We start from the raw sequence: 18,484 nt of genomic DNA on the forward strand, positions 1-18,484 counted from the left end.
GTGTCAGGGGAGATTGGTTATCAGATGAAATGGCCTGAGAAGCAGCCTTAAAACCTGAAGTGATAACTGTAAGTTATCTCACGCTTGAGGTCCTGGCCTCACAGGAAATTCCAGTTTTTGATGAAAAATAAGAAGAAGTCCTCCAAGAATTAGGAGCCAGGGAACAGAGTGGGAAATGGGTACTCCCAGATGGTAGAGAAATGTTAAATAAGCAAATCATGAGGGAGGTATCAGCGATTCTACATCAGGAGAGTTATTGGGGAACACAAGCAATGTGTGACGTAATACGGGAATTTATACTATAGCCAAGCAAATTTGTGAAAGATGGGTGGTTTGTAAAAGACTAAATAAAAAGGCACTTAAAAAGCAGCCTGCAGGAGGGCAGGGTCCAAGTTTACAACTCTCTCAAAATATTCAAGGTGATTTGCCTGTAGCTGGTCGAATTAAATACATACTAGTGTTGGTTGATCACCTTGCCAGCTGGGGAGAAGCTTTCCTCCTGAGCACTGCCGCAGCAGCAGTGGTAGCAAAAGTTTAATAACAGGTGGACCTCCACAGTTTGAAACTAAGGATTTATTTCTCAAAAACTGTATACTCGGGTTGTCTTGCCTATCTTCTCTCAGGCACAAGGCCTTCTGGCACAAACTCTGCCTTTAGAGTTTTCAGCTCACAAGTTTCAGCCTGAAAACTGGGTCCTGGTCAAATCCTGGAAAGAAACGGAAGCTTCAGCCAGGTTGGGAAGGAGCATTTCAAGTTCTGCTGCTCACCGAGACAGTGGTACGACCAGCTGAGAAAGGGTGGACTCATTAGACACGGATTAAAGAGCCAATGGAACCTCCAAAGGACAATGACGAGTGGCAAGTATTGACAACTGATGACCCCCTTCGACTAAAGATACAGAGATGAAAATGAAATGAAACCTTTGGGGATTGTTAATCCCGTGTATGTAGAATTTACAAATGGGTTACTTAACAAACGTCACTGAAACTGAAGGTTCCCTAACAATTTGAGTAGATGATTGCCACATCCTTAACTGTGGGGATGTACAGAGCTAAAGAGAATGGAGTTATGAAAAGAAACGTGTCCAAGGGGCCTGAGTCTAAGGATGATTTAAAGAAGTGCACAGTTTTTGTTACTGTCTCTCATTGCCCCTCCTGGTACAGTGTTATTTGGAGCACAGAGTTTAGGGGATGGACAGTGAGCAATGAACGGTTATAGAGTTGAAAAGAAAAATGACCCTATCTAAAGGACAGTCTCTCCCAGGATGTGAGTCTCTGCAGTGCAACCCTTTGCTAATTGCAAGACAGAGAGCAGATGATTCAGTAAGTGGGGTTTATGGATCACAAATAGACATTAGTAGAAAAGATGCCCTGGGAAGGTTCAACATATATGGAGGTACAAATGCCTGGGTAGAATGGATCAAATATATGGTGCAAAGCCTAAACGAGCAATTGCTATGCCTGTGCAGCAGGAAGGCCTGTGGCCCAAGTGGTACCCTTCCCTCTGGGGTGGAGCGAAGATTGACAGGGGATGGAGTGCGTCTTAGCCTTATGCCAAGACTCTACGGCATGGAGAAATAAGTCGTGTCATACTCTCTCCCTCCTGTTTCCAGCTTTGCAGGGAAAAATATCAAAATCCCCCTGGCATTTTCAGGAATAATTGAAAATCATACTGCCTGTCTCTCACGACGCGGCAGGAATGATACCAAGTTCCTAGGAACATGAGTAGGTGTGCAGAGACACGGGAAGTTGGTCCTCATATGTCCTCAAATGCTTCTTGAGTGGATCTTTGGTGGTACTGTGGGAAGATGACACTTCATTCCATTTTATCCCCCACTGGGAAGGTACCTGTGACGTCGTACAATTGGAAATTCCTTTTACCCTGGCATTTGAACACTGTGATCCATCAGGGCAACAGAAAAAGGAGTTGAGGGCTTTCCTCTGATGACAGGGTTTATTTCAATTAGATTGGGGTCCCCAGAGGAGTCCCCAAGGAACACAAAGCAAGAAGTCAAGTTAGCTGCGGGTTCTGAGTCCTTTTTGTTTTGGTAGGTAACTACAAACAAGACTGTAGACGGGATAAATAACATTTATTTATAAGTTATACTAGACAAGCAGTTAAATGAATCACCAAGCAATTAGATGCTACTAGTAGAATGGCATGGGAAAATAACATGGTCCCAGATACGATGTTGGCAGAAAAAGGTGATATATGTCTAACCACAGCTTCAGCAGAAGAATTGGCTGAGAATTCAGGTGTAGATAGTCCACTCATGGGATTGTTAGAATCTTGGTTTGGAATATTGAGAGAAATTACTTCTTTAATCGAAGTAACAGAAGCACTGATTTCTATAGCGTGCTACATCATTGCGTGTCTGCGAGGACTTGTTCAACACCTTATTGGACAGCTCTATCAAAGCAAGTGCCTTTAGGGCCACTGCCATGCTCAGATAAAATGATCCTGCTAAAAGAACAAGAAGAAAGAAAGAACAGCAAATGCATAACTCCAGAAGAAAAACGTGAAATCGTGTTGTCTAGGCTTGAAGCCACCTATACAACTGTATCATAAGAAAATGCAAAACCTCCTCCATTTCAGTCCTGCAGCTCAGCACTGGTTTTTCCTCTTCCCTCCCTTTGTCCTGCTCCCTTTGCTTTCTCCCTTTGTTCCATATCCTTCTGCACAAAACCACCGTGACTCAGCCTAAGTAGATCTGCCGCTTATTCTTTTGTACTGCCAGCAGATTGTGGAAGTAGAGTATAAAACCCATCCTTATGGAGAGATCTTTGCATTTTAGGCTTAGTCTAAGTGTCTCAAGTAGCCGGGGTTTTTGATTGGGCCTAATCCATCAGGTCTGATGGCTTTCCTCCTCGTCTCCAGATGAATGTGGTAGAAAATATAAAGCAAGGAAACGTCCTTTGGCCCAGCCTTGCCTTATTTCTTTCTCATCCTGTTCTCTGTCCCAGCCTCTCTCACTAAGCCCTCGTCTGGCTGCATGGGGTGCTCGGCTGCCACACCCAGCTCTCCTTTTCTCACTCTGCGGGTGACAGGGACACAGCAGGACTTGGTGTCAGCTCAGCAATTTCTCAGTTCCCCAAAGAAGCTGAATTCTGCAAATTGCTGCTGTTGCTCTTGAAATGATGTCATCAGGTGGGTGTTTTGGTGTAATACACTGAAAACCAGAGCAGAAATGCTGAAATATTCCCATGGTATGCATGGTCTTAGGAGCAAAGCACCGTGACTCAGCCTAAGGAGATCTGCCGCTTATTCTTTTGTACTGCCAGCAGATTGTGGAAGTAGAGTATAAAACCCATCCTTATGGAGAGATCTTTGCATTTTAGGCTTAGTCTAAGTGTCTCAAGTAGCCGGGGTTTTTGATTGGGCCTAATCCATCAGGTCAGATGGCTTTCCTCCTCGTCTCCAGATGAATGTGGTACAAAATATGTAACCAAGGAAATGTCCTTTGGCCCAGCCTTGCCTTGCCTTGCCTTATTTCCTTCTCATCCTTTTCTCTGTCCCAGCCTGTCGAGGGTTAGGATTGCGGGGTGACAATCAAACCCTGGCAGATGTGTTGTCAACCTCCTCTCCCCCCCACTTCCCCCTTTTGCCCCTCCCTCTCCCCCCTTCCCACTCAGGACAGGTGATCAAGAGGGAAAGAAGGACAGAGAGAAGAGAGTTGGAAAAGTTAAAGATGTTTTACTAATGCTAGTAATAAGAATAGAGAAAATAATACAAAATATACAAAACCAATCTTGTAAGTCTCAGCAACTGCAGAGCCAGCACCCAAAGTCCTGGATTAGACTCTGTAGCCAACCGGAGCTGGATTCAGTCTCTCACTGGCCTCAGTTCGCGGGGACGACCAGCAAGGTCCTCTCCTAATGTCGGCCATGAGGAAAAAAAGGGAAAAGGGGCGAGATCCTCGTGATCTCCCACTTTTATATGAAGTATTCACGTGAACGGAATGTTATACACCGTTGGTCAGTCTCTCAGTCATCAGTTTTCTCATTGCCCCCCTCGCGAGATGTCCATCCGTGCTTATCAATAAGTTTGCATTCCCTTGCTGGGTTTAACCAAAACATGTGTTGGGTTCTCCAGGAAAATGCAGCTGACATGAAGGCTTTAGCTGACAGGCAAATTCACTAAAAGAGAAACTTGTTTTTAACAAAACCAGGACATTCCACCCCGTATCATATGACATTCACTGAATACTTAAACCTTATCAATACAATCTATCAATACAATCTAATTAATCACTACTACTATATATATATATATACATATGTACATATATACACAGGAGTAATTAATCAGTGGACCATCCTTTGAAAAGTTCATTAAGTTCATTTTGTCACCACAGTCTCCCAGGGCAGGGAAAATGGTCCAAGTGCATCTCATGACCCCTGTTGGTGGGTTAAGGACACCAACTTCCAAGAAGGTGTCGGGCGCCACTCGAAGAAGCCAGCGCTGGTTTCATCACCATTGTCTTGATCTGAAAGACACTTATTAAACATTGTTAGTGCGGCAATTCACATCATACAGTTCAGCATTGCATATTTTCACCTAAAATCAAATCCCCTTGAGGTGCACACCGAACTTCTCCATCCTTAAGCATCACCCACCAGGTGCTGCCAGGTCCCTGGGCAAAAACAATCCCACGAATAGGTTTGCCTGTGCCTGAGGCAGGAGGAACCCAGACTGCCTTTCCTAACATATTTTCCATGTGTACTACAGGGACTTTATCTCCTTCTACAGTCCATAGAATTTCTGATTGGGCAGGCCCGGCTCGATTGGTTGATCCCCTGGTGTTGACCAACCAAGTGGCTTTTGCTAAATGTGAATCCCAGTTTTTAAAGGCTCCACCACCCAGTGCCTTTAGTGTAGTTTTTAACAAACCATTGTACCTTTCAATTTTCCCAGAGGCTGGTGCATGATATGGAATATGATACACCCACTCAATACCATGTTCTTTGGCCCAATTGTCTATAATACTGGTTTTGAAATGAGTACCATTGTCTGATTCAATTCTTTCTGGCGTACCCGGCCACCAAAGGACTTGCTTCTCAAGGCCCAAGATGGTATTTCGGGCTGTAGCATGAGGTATGGCAGATGTTTCCAACCATCCAGTGGTTGCTTCCACCATTGTAAGTACATAACGCTTACCTTGACGTGTTTGTGGAAGTGTAATATAATCAATCTGCCAAGCTTCTCCATACTTATACTTTAACCATCGCCCCCCATACCATACAGGTTTTAACCGTTTTGCTTGTTTGATTTCGGCGCAAGTTTCACATTCATGAATAACCTGTGAAACAGTGTCCATAGTTAAATGCACCCCTCGATCACGAGCCCATTTGTATGTTGCATCTCTACCTTGATGCCCTGAAGCACCATGGGCCCACCGAGCTAGGAAAAGTTCACCTTTATGTTGCCAGTCCAAGTCCACCTCAGCTACTTTAATCTTAGCAGCTTGATCCGCTTGTTGGTTGTTTCGATGTTCCTCGGTGGCTTGACTTTTAGGCACATGAGCATCTACATGACCAACTTCCCCAGGCAGGCTCTCCAGCCGAGCAGCAATGTCTTGCCACAGCGTGGTTCCCAATGGTTTCACCTCTGCGCTGCCAGTTACTTTTCTTCCATTGCCGTAGCCACCCCCACAAGGCATTTGCTCCCATCCATGAGTCAGTATAGAGACAAAGTATTGGCCACTTCTCTCGTTCAGCAATGTCCAAAGCCAGCTGGATGGCTTTCACTGCTGCAAACTGACTGGATTCACCTTGTCCTTCAGTGGCTTCTGTAACTTGTCGTGTGGGACTCCACACAGCAGCTTTCACCTTCGATGTTTTCCTACAGACGACAGGATCCATCTGTGAACAGTGCACACTGCTTATCAGTCTCTGAAAGCGGATGATATGGTGGTGCTTCTTCAGCACGTTTTACTTCCTCCTCATCTGCAGACATCCCAAAGTCTTTGCTTTCTGGCCAGTCTGTAATCACTTCTAATATCCCTGGGCGGTTGGGACTTCCAATCCGAGCTCATTGCGTGATCAGTGCAATCCATTTACTCCATGTAACTTCGGTGCCATGATGTGGAGAGGGAACCGTCCCTTTGCACACCCAGCTCAGCACCGGCAGTCGAGGTGCAGGAGGAGCTGTGCTTCAGTGCCGATCACTTCTGAAGCAGCTCGAACTCCTTCATATGCTGCCAGTCTCTCCTTTTCAGTTGGAGTACAGTTGGCCTCATATCCTTTGTATCCTCGACTCCAAAAACCTAAGGGTCGACCTCGGGTTTCTCCTGGTGCTTTGTGCCAGAGGCTCCAGGTAAGTCCATTATCTCCGGCTGCGGTGTAGAGCACATTTTTAACATCTACTCCAGTTCGGACTGGTCCAAGGGCCACCGCATGAGTTATCTCACGCTTCATTTGTTCAAAGGCTTGGCGTTGTTCAGGGCCCCACTCAAATTGGTTCTTTTTTACGAGTCACTCGATAGAGAGGCTCACAATGTGGCTGTAGTCAGGAATGTGCATTCTCCAAAAACCTACAACGCCCAAGAAAGTCTGTGTCTCCTTTTTATTAGTAGGTGGAGACATTGCTGCAATTTTGTTGATCACATCCACTGGGATCTGACGACGGCCATCTTGCCATTTTATTCCTAAAAACTGGATCTCCCGTGCAGGTCCCTTGACCTTGCTTCGTTTTATGGCAAAACCAGCATCCAAAAGAATAGGAATTATTCTCTCACCTTTTTTGAAGACTTCTTTCGCTGTGTCGCCCCATACGATGATGTCATCAATGTATTGCAAGTGTTCTGGAGCTCCACCTTGCTCCAGCGTGGTCTGGATCAGCCCATGGCAGATGGTAGCACTGTGGTCCCTGGGGTCATTGGTTGGGTCATGGAGTCACTGGTTGGGTGATGGGGTCATTAGTTGAATAATGGGGTCATTGGTTGAATGATGGGGTCATTGGTTGGGTCATGGGGTCACTGATTGGGTGATGGGGTCATTGGTTGAATGATGGGGTCATTGGTTGGGTTGTGGAGTCACTGACTGGGTGATGGGGTCATTGGTTGGGTTCAGGATTGGTTGGTTGGATGATGATGATGATGGTTGGATGATGATGGTGGTTGGATGATGATGGTGGTGGTTGGATGATGATGGTGGTGGTTGGATGATGGTGGTGGTGGTTGGATGATGGTGGTGGTGGTTGGATGATGATGGTGGTGGTTGGATGATGATGGTGGTGGTTGGATGATGATGGTGGTGGTTGGATGATGATGGTGGTGGTTGGATGATGATGGTGGTGGTTGGATGATGATGATGGTGGTTGGATGATGATGGTGCTCTATGCCAAGGATGCACGGAGCATCTGGGCCAGTCACAAGAGGATGCTTTTGGATATTGGGGTGCAGGGCTTTGGTGTGAAGGTTCGGGAGACAGACTTTTGGGTGCAGGGATTTGGGCACCAAGAGTTCTGGGTGCAGCATTTGGGTCTGCAGGGTTCAGGTGTTCAGGACCTGGGGGTGCAGGACTTGTGGGCTGGAGGATTTGAGGGTGCAGGGATTTGGGGTGAGGGATTTCAGGGTGCCAGTTATGGGGGGGAAGGATCTGGGGTACAGGTTTTGGGGGTGCAGGGTTAAGGGGTTTAGGATTTTGGGGTGCACAGTTTAGGGTGCACGTTCTGGGCATGTATGATTTGAGAGTGCAGGGCTTTGGGGTACAGGATTTGGGGTGCAGGGTTTTGGGGTCAGGATCTGGGCGTGCAGGGTGTTGGGGAGAAGGATTTGGGGGCGCAGCATTTTGAAGTGCAGGGTTTGGAGGAGGGAGGTTTTGGGGGTGAAGGATTTGGTGGTGCTGGTTTTGGGAGTGCAGTGTTAAGGGCGTGGAGGATTAGTGGTGCAGGATTTGTGGGGTTCAGGATTTGGGGCTGCAGGGTATGGGAGGGAAGGATCTGGGGCTTCAGGATTTGGGGGTGCACTGTTGGGGGTGCAGGGTTTAGAAGTCAGGTCTAAGAGTGCAGAGTTTGGGGTGCAGGGGTTTGGGGGGAAATTTAAGGTTGCAGAGTGTGGGGTGCACAGGACTGGGGCACAGGATTTGGGGGTGCAGGGTTTCAGGGTTCAGGATTTGGAGGTGTGGAGTTTTGGGGTGCAGGGGATGGGGTGAAGGATTTGAGGCTGCAGGGTGGTGGGGGAAGGATTTGGGGGTGAGAGATTTGGGGTGCAGGATTTGGGGGTGCAGAGTTTTGGGAGGCAAGGATCTGGGGCTGCAGGATTTGGGGGTTCAGTGTTTAGGGCAGCACAATCTTGGGGTGCAGGGGTCTGCACTGAAGGGTTTGGTAGAGCAGGATACGCAGGACTTTCGGGTGAGGTTTGGGGGTGCAGGGTTCATGTGTTCAGGAACTGGGGGTGCAGGATTTGAGGGTGCAGGGCTCTGGGTGCAGAGTTTGGGAGTTCAGGGTTTGGGGTGCAGGGTTTTTGGCAGGAGGATCTGAGGGTGCAGGATCTGGGGGGCAGGATTTGGGGTTCAGCATTTTCAGTGCAGGTTTGGGGGGACTTGATTTTAGGGTGCTCGCTTTGGGCTGCAGGATCTGGGTGCAGGATTTAGGGTTCGGGGTTCAGGGATGCAGTGAAGTGCGGGATCTGGGGTGCTCGATTTTGGGGTGCAGAGTCTTGCAGGAAGGATCTGGGGGTGCAGGGTTTAGGGTGCAGAATTTGGGGGTGTAGGGTTTTAGGGACAAAGGCTTGGGGGTGCAGGTCTAGGGGGGTAAAATTTGGGGGCAAAGGGTTTGAAGGAGCAGGATTTGGGGTGCAGGATTTGGGGGTGCAGGGTTTGGGCGTGCAGTGCTAAGGTGGTGGAGGGTGCAGGGTTTGTGGTGAAGGTTTTGGGGTGCAGGATCTGGGGGTGCAGGATTTGGGCATGAATACTTTTGGGGTGCAGGATTTGAGGATGCAAAATCTGATGGTGCAAGGTTTGGGTGTTCAAGATGTAGGGGAGCAGGATCTTGGGTTTTGGGGCACAGGGCTGGGTGAGGCCAGATTTGGGGTGCAGGTCTGGGTGAGGGATCTGGGGGTGCAGGGTTTGGTAGTGCGGGAATTGAGGGTGCAGAGTTTGGGGGGCAGGGCTTGGGGGAGCAGGAGTTTGGGGTGCAGAACCTGTGGGTGCAGAGTTTGGGGTGCAGAACCCGTGGGTACCGGGTTTGGGGAGGCAGAATTGGGGGTGCAGGGTTTTGGAGTTCAGGACATGGGGTTGAGGATTTGGGGGTGCAAGGTTTGGAAATGCATTGATTAGGGGGAAGGATTTAGGGTGGTGGGATTTGGGGGCACGGGGTTTTGGGGTCAGCATTTGGGGGTGCAAAGCTTAGGGGGCAGCGTTTTGAGTGCAAGTTGGGGGAGGACTTGATTTTAGGGTGCAGGGTTTGGGGTGCAAGTTTGGGGATGGCAGCATTTCGGGTATACAGTTTGGGGGTGCAGGGTTTTGGGGAGCAGTATCTGGGGGTACAGGATTATGGGATGTGCAGGGTTTGGGGGCGCAGGGTTCAGGGTTGCAGGGTTTGGTATCACAGGTTTGAGGGGTTCATGGCTTGGGAGGAAGGATTTGGGGGTGCAGAATTTAGGGGTGCACGTTTTAAGGGTGCAGAGCTTAGGGGGAAGAATCGGAGATGTAGGGGTTTTGGGGACATTATCTGGGGGTCAGGATTTGGGGTGCAGGGTTAGTTGGGATTTGGGGTTGCAGGGATTTGGGGTGCACGTTGTCCATCGCTTCTTTAATACCGCTTGATTGCTTACTCATAGCTGGGTTGAGAGGAGCTTTGCTCTGCTCTTGCTGTGGCTTGTGACTGTGGTCCCAGTGCAAAGCCTGCGAGGGGAGCGCGATGCTCGGCCTTGCTGCCCCGCGACGCTGAGAGCAGAGGCGGCTGTGGATTTGGCCTCAGCTGGGGTGAACCCCCCTGCTGTGAGCACCTAACATTGTCTTCTGTCAGGCAGCAGCAAACAACCATTATCTAGGCAGAGGTGATTTGAAGGAAAAGCAGTGACTGTTTTGGAAGGAGATTGGTGTGTTTTACACTTTAGCCAGCAGCTCTGTGTGGGACATGAATATTTGCATCTCTCCACAGGGAATACAGGGCAGGGACGCGTTGCAATTTCCACTCTCCTCAGCTGTGTGCGTGCCTGAGCTCTGCCAAAAGCTTCCGAGGAACAGAGACAGTGGAGCGGAGGCAGAAATCTTGGGTTGTGGGTGTCAGGGAAGTCAGGCAGATAGAGGGTGAGGGAGCTGCGAGGGAGCGTTGGAGGCACAAGGGGCTGCAGCGAGGAGTAGGGGGATGCAGTGAGGCGCAGAGGGATGCAACGAGGTGTGGGGGATGGAGTGAGGCATGGGGGATGCAGCGAGGTGCGGTGGGATGCAGCAACGTACAGGGGATGCAGCGAGGTGCGGGGGGATGCAGCAACGTACAGGGGATGCAGCAAGGTGCGGGCGGATGCAGCAACGTACAGGGGATGCAGCGAGGTGAGGGCGGATGCAGCAACGTACAGGGGATGCAGCGAGGTGCGGTGGGATGCAGCAACGTACAGGGGATGCAGCAAGGTGCGGGCGGATGCAGCAACGTACAGGGGATGCAGCGAGGTGAGGGCGGATGCAGCAACGTACAGGGGATGCAGCGAGGTGCGGGCGGATGCAGCAACGTACAGGGGATGCAGCGAGGTGCGGGCGGATGCAGCAACGTACAGGGGATGCAGCGAGGTGCGGGCGGATGCAGCAACGTACAGGGGATGCAGCGAGGTGCGGGCAGATGCAGCAACGTACAGGGGATGCAGCGAGGTGCGGGCAGATGCAGCAACGTACAGGGGATGCAGCGAGGTGCGGGCGGATGCAGCAACGTGCAGGGGATGCAGCGAGGTGCAGGCGGATGCAGCAACGTACAGGGGATGCAGCGAGGTGCGGGGGGATGCAGCATGCCATGGGTCCCCTCCCAGACACATCGAGGCCTTCTGCCCATGTGCTCAGCAGTGCCCACTGGGCACTGTATTGCATGCAGGAAGTTATCATCTCACCAATATAGTAGGCTCAGGTAGGATCTCTCAGCAAAGCATATTTTATTAACGATTTTGCAAGGTCGGGTGTTCCACCTAAAGGTAGGCACACAAAACAGGGCAAAAAGCCACTGCTTATATCCACCCCTAATCCCAACTGCAAATTCCCTCCCCAGTTCCCCGTTGGTTGGGTACGGCAGGGTTTACAGACTACCTGACACTTCCTAGCTGCCAAGGCTCAGTTTACCTGTCTCACGACTCCATTCTAATAACCCTTCCCATTATTTCTTTATTTTCATTGAAGGTGTGTTTTCTTGACTGTCTGAATTTTAACCACTGGAATGGTTTTCAATTCCTCCACACCTGCTCTGGGCAGCCTGGGCCAGGCTCTGGCACCTCCCAGCAAACAAGTTTCTGCTCATGTTCACATGGAGCCTCCTGTGTTTCAGTCTGTGCCCGCTGCCCCTCACCCTGGCGTTGGGCACCACTGAACAGAGTCTGGTCCATCCTCTGACACCCACCCTGAGATATTGATCCCATTGATCAGATCCCTCTCAGCTTCTCTTCTCCAGCTCAACAGCCCCAGCTCTCTCAGTTTCTTGTCACAAGAAAGGTGCTCCAGATCCCTTAGCATCTTTGTAGCCACCGCTGGACTCTCTCCAGTAATTCCTTGTCCTTCTTAAACCAGGGAGCCCAGGACTCCCTGTCCTCCCCCGGCAGCAGCAGCCTGCTGACCCTTGTCATGTCCCACCTGGCGCTATGGTTGGGGGAAGTGTGACTGAGATTTGTCAGTCCCCTGGGTTGGAAAAAAGTACATACAATCCTGAAGGTCCACAAACAAAAGACCTTTATTTTTTGTAGCTTGGTCCAATTGGCAAATGACTCAGTGGCAGAAGGATTTATGTTACTTAAGCTCAATCGATAAACAGTTTAGCAGCGAAAAGATTCACATGAAAGAGTTTTGTGGCACAAGTGGGGCTCTAAACCTTATGTTACTGTATTACTCACAAAAAGGAAGGCAAAGAAATAGGAATATAGGAAGGAAAGAGAGAGGAAGAAAAGAAGGGGAAAGGAAGGGGGAAGGAAATGGGAAGGGAAGGAAAAGGAAAGGGAAAGGAAAGGTCTCACCACCCTTAGGGCTCCGTGGTGTGTTTGAGGGGTTTGTAGTCTCAGGTCCAGTTCCTATGCAGGAATGCTTGGGTCTGTAGTCAGGGTTCAGCACCCTGTGGTGTGTGGTTCGGTTCCCGTGGTCAGCCCGGTGGGTGGAAGGGTCCCCAGGGTGGCACCCTGCCCGTGCTGGCACAGGTTTTATAGGGTTTATAGCCCTCGGGATCACCTGGGCTTTTGTGCAGGCGTCACTGGGGGTGATTGTGGAAGATGGGGGAGGCCCGAAGGGTCTCTCAGCCTGGGCCTTGACACCGTGTCGGGCCTGTCAGCGCACAGGCTGCGTGTCCTTCAACACAGCACTGCCTGTGTCACCCAGCCTTTGTCTGTGGCTGTCACCTCGGCCTTGACATGTAAATCACCATTCACCTGCTCACGATGGCCCGTCTCCCATGACTGGGTGTTGCAGGGCTGGGTTTGCCACAGTGTTTGAGAGTCACCCTTGTAGTCTCTCACACCCTGTCCCGGGTTGGGATCAAACCAGAGACACTCCTGCTGTTTTCTGCCATTTCCATGCAAGTGAAGAGTATGGCCCAGGGGCTTTGCTCAGTGCTTATTACTGATAGAAATATTAGCTACAGGTTGTTGAAGCTGAAGGATTTCCACCAGGAGCAGGACTCGCGTGTGCCAGGCCGTGTACAGATAGGCCGGCAACCTGGGCCTGGGCCTCATCTTGGCAAGACGCAGAATTTGACCCCCTGAAGACAAGCGGCCTCTGGCAGCCCAGGGACATGTACTGAGAGAGGCAGTGGCCGTGGTCACTGTGCTGCTGCTTGTGTTTTGCCCGAAGGTACGACCGGACCAAGCTGTCGCTGAAGGAGATCACGAACGTGCAGTGTGTGTCGTGCATGAACCCGACGGCGGGGAGCTTCACCATCAACCCTCGGCTGCAGGTAAAGCCCTGCACAACGGCAGGTGCATCGCTGGGTTTATTTTGGGGTGGATCATTTAAACGTGAGGTTAGAGGACAACCACTGGCAGATCCTGCTGTTGTTTTATCAGTACAAATGGCACGAATCTGTCGAGTGACTGTGATTCCTAATAGTGAAGCACCGAACTGGGTCCCTTATTCCCTTGTTTGTTTTTCCTCGCATTCTGCAGCTCCGTCAGAGGAGGAAGTCAAAAGTTGCCAGCCAGCTTAACACCTACTTTCAGGACAACCTTCTGGTCCATACAGGCAGATTTTGCCTTCATTTAGCTCGTATTTAGCTCTGAAGCATGGTGCATTAACGCCGCCTGCTTTCCAGAATTGTCTGATGCAGCTGTCAGTAAAAAGAGGTGTGGGGGAGAAACCCAAACGAAGAAAACAGACAAAACTAAAAAAAAACCCAAGCCACACCAAAACACAACAACAACAAAAACCCCAACAAACCCCAAACCAAGCAACCAAACAAAACCAACAAAACAAAGAACACCAAAACCAACCAACCAACCAAATCCCCCCAAAAACCTAACCGAACAAAAAAACCCCAAGCCAAACAAAAAGCAGTTCAAGCGCTGCTGATAACAGAAGATTTGGGAAGAGATCTTAAACATTAGACTTTGATTTTTGGGAGCTGCCAACCGATGGAGGGACTGGGTAGCAGTGAGCAAAATTCATTTCATCATGGAGAAACCTAATGACCAGAGTCAGCTTGGACCCTGGCTCCTCTTCAGCAAGGTGTGGAGTTAAAATGAAGTGTCCCATGGGCAACTTTGCAAGTTCCAAATTAGTAAAGAGGTCCTCTGGGAGATGGCACCTTCCAGGGGCTGCTCTTAATAGAGACAGTGACTGGGCTTTGTCAGAGGTCGGTGGGACCTTCAGAGCCCTTTGGCTCTTCAATGGACTGCACTTCCAGTGTAGCATTGGTGAGATGCAGTTGAAAATCCCTGGTTTAGTGAGCAGAGTGATGTCACTTCCCACCTGAGCTCTGCTGGCAAACTGGGAGAGGGAAATAACCTTGTTCAGGTGGACTGCAAATCAGAGAATCATAGAACAACCCAGGTTGGAAGGGACCTCAAAAGATCATCTGGTCCAGCATTTCATGGGAAAGGGAGCCTAGATGAGATTATCACAGCAAATCCCCAAGGGCATTTTGCTTGAAAGGTGTTTTTCTACCTCTCTGACCTTTCCATGCCTTCCTTTCTCTCCCTCAGCGTCACTTCTGTGTCTTCGCGCTGTCCATCCCTGGGCAGGATGCCTTGTCCAGGATCTATAGCACCATTTTAACGCAGCACCTGACAAGTGGAAATTTCTCGGGGGCTGTGCAAAAATCAGCTCAGCAGCTGATTGCCCTTGCCCTGGGACTGCACCAGAAAGTAGCCGCTACATTCCTTCCAACAGCCATCAAGTTCCACTACATTTTCAACTTGAGAGACTTCTCCAATATCTTCCAAGTAAGTGCAGTTGCTGTCCTGTGGGACTTGAAGCTTGTCCCGATGCTACAAGAGGCTGCGGAGCTGTGTTCCTCTAGCTCTGGTGGGCAGAATGCAGTCTCCTACCTAAAAATGACACAGCACATGTGTGCCCTGAGTAAAGTGGGTGACCTTAGGCCATTCCTTAATTCCTTGTTAGTTTTGGATGGATTCCAGAACCATTGCCCATGGCTTTGAGAAGCTTAGTTACTTTCCAGCCTCTTGTGGTCAGCGGGGAGGGATGAGTAGTTCCAGATGGATGTGCAGGTTTGGGGTGGGTTGAAACGCCCTCTGGCTGTAGAAGGGACCAGCTGAAGGGAGCTTTGGGCTTCCGACTTCAGCACTTAAATGACTGATGGTGCGCTCATCTTTGGGAGCCTCAGTTCCACACGTGTAAATGTGGGGATTAATGGCACTGTTCCACCACACAGGCAAATTATTTTATTGTACTGAAGCAGGTGGTGGATAGTTAGTGGGTTACTGGCCCTGAAGTTAGATCCAGCTTAGCTTGTTGGCCTGTACTGGCATGTCCTCTGAGCTTCTTGATGGTCAGATGCTCAGTATGTGCATGAAGGGTGGCATTTAAAAAGGTGATAATTGAATCAAACCCAGCTTTGACTTAATTGCTAAAACTGAATTTCCACCAGAGCCAGTTCTGTACCAAGGGGAAGTTGTTCAGATTTAGAAATATTTTCTTCCAACAACGGAGAGACTTTTTTTTCCCCTGAAATCTCATACTTTGAAGCAGTAGATATTACTGCTCAAAGAGCCTTTCAGAGTTACAGGCTGATTAGTAAAATTTGAGAAGGTTCTCAGCAGCCAAATCGAGAGGTTTGGAACACCATAAACTCTTGTAGAACCCCGGTTTGTAACTTGTTGCTGTCCTTCTTAACACCTGTTCTCCTAAGTACGTACTGAAAGTTTGGTGCCTTGTGGTCTGGTCCATCACACAAGAACTGAAGTAATGACGTAGTGGGAAATGCAAAAACAGGGCCTTGAAAAAGTTAATAACTCTTTTGTGCCAAGAAAGAATCAGACCTGTCACTTATGCTCAGCTAAACATCAGCAGCTTTTGATGTTAGATGTGGGTCGTGTTAACTCCTGACTTCTAGTTAATCTGTGCTTTGAAAGGCAGAGAGAGAAAAGCAGCATTTCCATGGGAAGCTTTAATTTTAACTGTAACCTGCTTGAAAGGTGCTCAGGTTGTGGGATATTAGGAAATGTCCTGCCAGGTCTGGATGCTGGGGCAGGAGCAGCGACTGAGCTCAGGTGTTGTTTTGTTTATCACGTGGCTTCAGGAGTGGGGGAGTCTGGCTCCTGGGCTTCATAATGTTTATTTAAATAGTGGTCCAATTTTTCCTGAAATCCTTCCTTACCTTTTGGATTCATTCTTGATTATTCCTTCACATTAAATATTCTTGAGTTTTTGAGATCTCCTGATATCCTGTTTGTCCCTACGGGAACACAATTTTCTTCCTGAAATTGAGTGTGAAAGAAGCTCTGGACTCCGGGAATGCATTTCCATGTGTTACTTTCATTCAATCTTCATAAACTCATAATTTAGCTCACACTCTCTTGTCCAAACCCTTCTTGTGCAGTGCTAGCTTCAAAGTCAGGTCAGGCTGATCAGCCAAGTTTTGAATGTTTCCATGACTGGAGTTCCCATAACCTCTCCGACCCTTGTCACACCACTAAACCCACTCCATGGTGAAGCTGATATATTTTTATTTCAGTTGGAATTTCCCTTCCTGCAGTTTGTTACCTCTTGTCCTTTTGCTATACACCTCCAAAAAAAATTGGCTCAGTCTTCTCTATAACTCCCTATTAGGTAGTTGTAGACAGAGTCAAAGAATCACAGAACAGTTTGGGTTGGAGGGACCTTCCCAGCTCCCCCAGTGCCACCCCTACCATGAGCAGGGACATCTTCACCAGCTCAGGTTGCTCAGAGCCCCATCCAGCCTGGCCTGGGATGTCTCCAGGGATAGAAACAGAATTAAAATTCCCCTTCACCTTTTCCCCGAGCTGAACAAACCGATTTCTCTCAGCCTTTCCTTGCATGTCCTGTCCTCCACCATTTTATGACCTTGGTGGCCTCCGTTGAACTCGTTCCAGTATGTCAATGTCTTTCTTGTCCTGGGGGCCCCAAAAGTGGATTGAACCTCACACAGCTTTTGTCTGCCTGTCAAGGTCCTTCCCTTTGCGTTCTGCGTGGTCAGTGCCAGCTGCAGCCCTGCTGGGAGAGCACTGCTGGCTCCCGCATGGAGACACCCACTGCCCCGGTACCAGCCCCTGCGGAGCACTGGAGCTGCAGTGAGACCTCGGAGCCTGCTGGGCCAGCCAGTTCTCCACCCACCTTCCAGTCTACCATGGCCCATGACCCTTGATATGATGCTAACTGGGAAAAAAAAAAAAAAGATAAAGGAATAAACAACCCCCTTTTCCTGGTTAGGGACATGTGAGTTTCCTTAGCTTGTGGGCAGATGGAGAACTGGTGGATGTAGCTCGGTGCATGTTGCCTTTTTCAAATTCCTTTTAATCCCAGACAAGCAATCAAACACCGCCTGCACAATAGCTGTGTGTGTGAAGGGCATTGGGAGATTGTTGTTTTACCGACTGTTCTGTAGTTATACAAGCGGCCAATGACAACTGTTAAAGGCACAAAGCACGTAGAAATTGCAGCTGTGGAGGGGTCAGCCCCTGGACTTGCTGCCGCTGTGCTGTGATACTGCTGGCTCTGCACAGGTCCTTAAAATGGCTCCATTTGCAGCCTGTCCAGTGGCTCTGTTGTTATCTCACTATTATATACATACTGTTATATACATAATATATTATATATTAATGCTGCACCTACCAGCCTTAGAAGCCCAGCTTGATTCCCTTTGTCAAAACTGCCTGACAGCTCTTATGACAAGGAGTCCTGTGCTAATTACCTCATTACAAAACACTCCAAGAACTTGTATCTTAATTGCTGCAGCTAATGAATTTGGACATTGTACGCATGTGAGTGTTGCACAGAACAAGGAAGACGGCCCCAAATCAAGTCAGCAATAATTCCTTTCAACAGGTACAGGTCCTTACTGCTCTCATGTTTTCCCTTCTGCACCCAAGACCCATTGCCACCTGGCTCCAGCTGGTCAGGCTGATGTCTGCGTTGTTTGGAGCGAGGGTTCAGCTGAAGGTGACTCCAGGTGTTCACTACAAATGATGGCAAAATACCAGAGAGATTTGTCAGGTATTGGTGAAACCAAAGGGAAAAGAGCAACCTATACACCCAGGGGTAGGAGGCTCGGCAGGCAGCAGTGGATTGACTTTGTCAAGCACTGTTCATGTTTGTCCTGACTGATTGGAATGATCGTCTCTGGGGGTCTGAGTATCTTCAGTGGGATTCCCTTTTGCCTGGCGAGTCGCGTCCTCTCCCCCAGCAGAGAAAAATGGGCATTTCTGTCTGTAGTGCATCAGCTCTTCCTCATGGACAAACACGGAGAAGAGCTCAGAGGAACTGTGTTTCTGAAGCACCTCATTCACTGGAGGTGAAAGGAGTCCAAGGTGACTGTCCTCTTGTCAGACATCAGCACTTTGCAGATCTAAGGTGGGATTAGGCTCCAGTTCAAGGTGCTCAGATTCAGGTAGGTGAGGATATCCAGGTTCAACCGAGGCTGTGGAGGCCAGAAGGGTGTCCAGCGCCCCATCAGGGACACAGGTGTGGTTTCACTCTGTTGCCCAAGTGTGGGTCTCTAATGCTTTTTGAAACATGTCAGGATATCCAGCCTGGGTTCCAGCGGCTGTTCAAGGACACAGGTGTCTTCTTCTGTTGTGTGGGTTCCTGTCTGAACTGCTTGAGCCATGTTGTTTTCCAGGCTGCCCTGGCTGTACAATAGGTTTCTCCTGAGATGAACCATCTAGTTG

General features: G+C 49.2%; 1 pseudogene; it reads left to right on the forward strand.

Moving 5' to 3' along the window:
- The window catches only part of LOC136112395 (dynein axonemal heavy chain 9-like), a 141,580-nt pseudogene that overhangs the window by 72,963 nt on the left and 50,133 nt on the right, over window positions 1–18,484 (forward strand).

Source organism: Patagioenas fasciata, chromosome 25 (genome assembly GCF_037038585.1).
Source record: "Patagioenas fasciata isolate bPatFas1 chromosome 25, bPatFas1.hap1, whole genome shotgun sequence".
Lineage (NCBI taxonomy): Eukaryota > Metazoa > Chordata > Aves > Columbiformes > Columbidae > Patagioenas > Patagioenas fasciata.